The sequence below is a fragment of the Propithecus coquereli genome, unplaced genomic scaffold, assembly GCF_000956105.1.
Source record: "Propithecus coquereli isolate 6110/MARCELLA unplaced genomic scaffold, Pcoq_1.0 Scaffold272, whole genome shotgun sequence".
NCBI lineage: Eukaryota > Metazoa > Chordata > Mammalia > Primates > Indriidae > Propithecus > Propithecus coquereli.
This window is the reverse complement of record NW_012148308.1, coordinates 259,334-262,012: the sequence shown is the minus strand read 5'-3', so window position 1 is coordinate 262,012 and position 2,679 is coordinate 259,334.

Sequence of the window (2,679 nt, the reverse complement as noted above, 5' to 3'; positions counted from 1 at the left end):
TGTCTCCTCTGCTCCAGTGGCTTCTTGGAAGGCCAGGAATCGAGCCCGGGCCACTTGCCCACCAGGGACTGTGGCCAGCAGGGCAAATGCCCATGGCCAAGTGGCCATCTGGCTGTGACCCTTACAGGGACAGGTGTCAACTCTGTACTTCCCTGAGATTGCCCTGGATGGCTCCTTTGACAGTGAGGGAGAGGCCGGAGGTTTCTTTGACAGACATAGCCTTTGGAGGGGGATGGATCCTGGCTTCAGGTCCTGGGTGGCACAATGACTTGTGTGAGCCCTGGGCACTTTTGTCTTTGTGAGCCCCTTTTACCACTAAAAGGAAGATTTTTAGAATAGATTTTACTACTACATTGGTATAAAGATGAATATATTCATAGTGTACATGAAAATATTTTCTTTGTCCTAAAAGTCCATTTTTCTCTTCTGATTTTAAGTGAAATTAAAATATTTTTTGGGTCCCTAAAAGCTTTATGTGCCCTAGGCACTGTGTCTACCGCACCTTACTGGATAAGTTGGCCTGGTGCTTGGGTCTGGGGTGACCTTGAGCAAGTTGACTTTCGAGCCTCAGTTTTCTCATCTGTAAAATGGGTATAGCAGCAGTGTCTGCTTTAATCTATGGCAAGTGACTAACATAGAGGTGGCTCCGTGACTCCTGGTGTCTAGTTAGGGCTCCGTCAGCAATGCTGTCATCGGTGTCCTCTGCTGGGGGGTGAGGGTCTTATGTGTGGAGGGCTGAATGCCTCCCCTGGGGAGTGGGCTGTGTCTCAGGCACTTACTGAAAGGCCACTCTGGGCAAGGGTTTCTGCGGTCAGCCCTGCTTGCTGCTCCAGCGTCACAAAGCATTAGCACCAGGGGGTGGTCCAGGCCTGCCCTCCGCCCAGACCCATGAAAGGACTGGATCCGTCAGGGCAGAGCTGGGACAAGATCCCAGGCTCGGACCCCAGCCCAGTGCCATGGGGCCCCACCTCGCCTGTCTTTTCAGGGGTGCCACCCTCAGGTAGATGATGACAAGCAGATCTTCTTGGCAAAGTTGTAAACAAGATTTTGTCCCCAGCCTCTCTCTCTCTCCCCGCCCCCTCCGGCCGCCCACGTTGCATCCCGGCCTTTGCCTCGCTCCCTCCGTTTCCTCACGGCCACGTCGGCACATGGGCCTCCGCGTGCGGTGCCCGGCACAGCCCTGGGCCGAGTCCCGGCTCTACCCCTGCCTTGCTGGGCAGGTTGCTTCACGTTGGCATCCGAGCCTGGGAGAGGGACACTGGCGCGCTTCCTACCTCACAGGGCCGTGGTAAAGGTGACAGGAGCCGACACAGGAAAGCACTGGTGCGGTGACAGGCACAGGCAGGGGCTCCCTCGTGAGGAGGAGGGACACAGAGCTGCTGCTTCCTCCCCTCTCCGTGCTGGAGGCTGCTCAGCGAAAAGCCCCCAAGAGGGCTCCCAGCCCTCGTACTTACCAGCTGTGTGATTCTGAGCAAGTGCTTCGCCTTTCTGTGCCTCAGTTTCCTCACCTGAAAAGTGGGGATAATACTAGAACTTACCTCAAGGGATTTTTGGGAGAAAGAAATAATAAGTTAACGTATCTAAAATGCTTCAGTACCTGGTACGTAGTGAGTGCTCAGTAAAATGTGAGGCAGGAGCTGGCAAATTGGCTTTGGTAGTCAGGATGGAACTTTCTAGAACTGACATGGGGTTCTGGAAATGGGAGTTCTTAGTTCCTTCCTTTCCAAAGGGTGAGAGACACATCCTCTGCCTGCTGGGAAGTTTGTCACTCAGGGAGCGCAGGAGGGTTTCTGGCCATCCACAGCCTCGTGGGTGAGGCCCAAGTTGATGACTGCTCGACCTCAGAAAATGGCCGTGACGTGTCGCACGGGCAGCGGGAGGCTCTGGAGAGACTTTGAGCTCTAGGAACTGTGAGGGAAAGGCGGTGGGAAGGACGGGATAACAGGTGTCGAGCATCTCCTCCTGCCAGACCGCAGCGGCTCCTTGGCTGGGCTCCGGATCTGGGGAACTGCCCTGCGTGAAGCTCCCCCAGTCTGCCAGGGCCCTCGGCCGTCTGGCCTCAGCTCTCCGTGGTGGCAGTGCCCCCAGATGTACAGCCAGCTGGACACCAAGATGTGGCCTGTGGCCGGGGCCCAAGGGAAGCTCCTGGCTCCCAGGGGCACCGAAGTCAGACGCTGAGCTCACTGATGCCAGGTTCCTGCCAGGCACGCGCTGCTCACGACTCTGTTTCCTTTGGGCTTTTCTCTCATGCAATCGCTCTAGTCTGCTGCGGACCCTGAACGAGAGATGACAGGGTCTGTGCTTTCTTCACGGTGCTTTCCTGAGGCGACTTGTGAACCTGAGTCCTTATTGGCCGCTGGCATAAAATATTAAAGCCCGGCTGCGCGTGTGAGCTGCGGAGCCTTCCTCGGCGGGTCTGGTTTCACGGCTCTGAGCAGCAGCTGCGGCAGGGTCTGCAGCAGGCCCCGGCGACCCGCCGCCAGGACCAGCACTTCTGCCCGGCGGCATGTTCTGGAGTCTGGGGTCAAGGACCATGACGACAGCGAGAGGTATGTATCCTGGTGGCGGAGCGTGACAGAGAATCTGACTTCTGGAATCGGAATGGAACTCTGCCGGGTGTCTCTGTGACAGTGAGCAGAACACACTGGTTGCTTCCTGTGTAATGACCAAATCAAAACA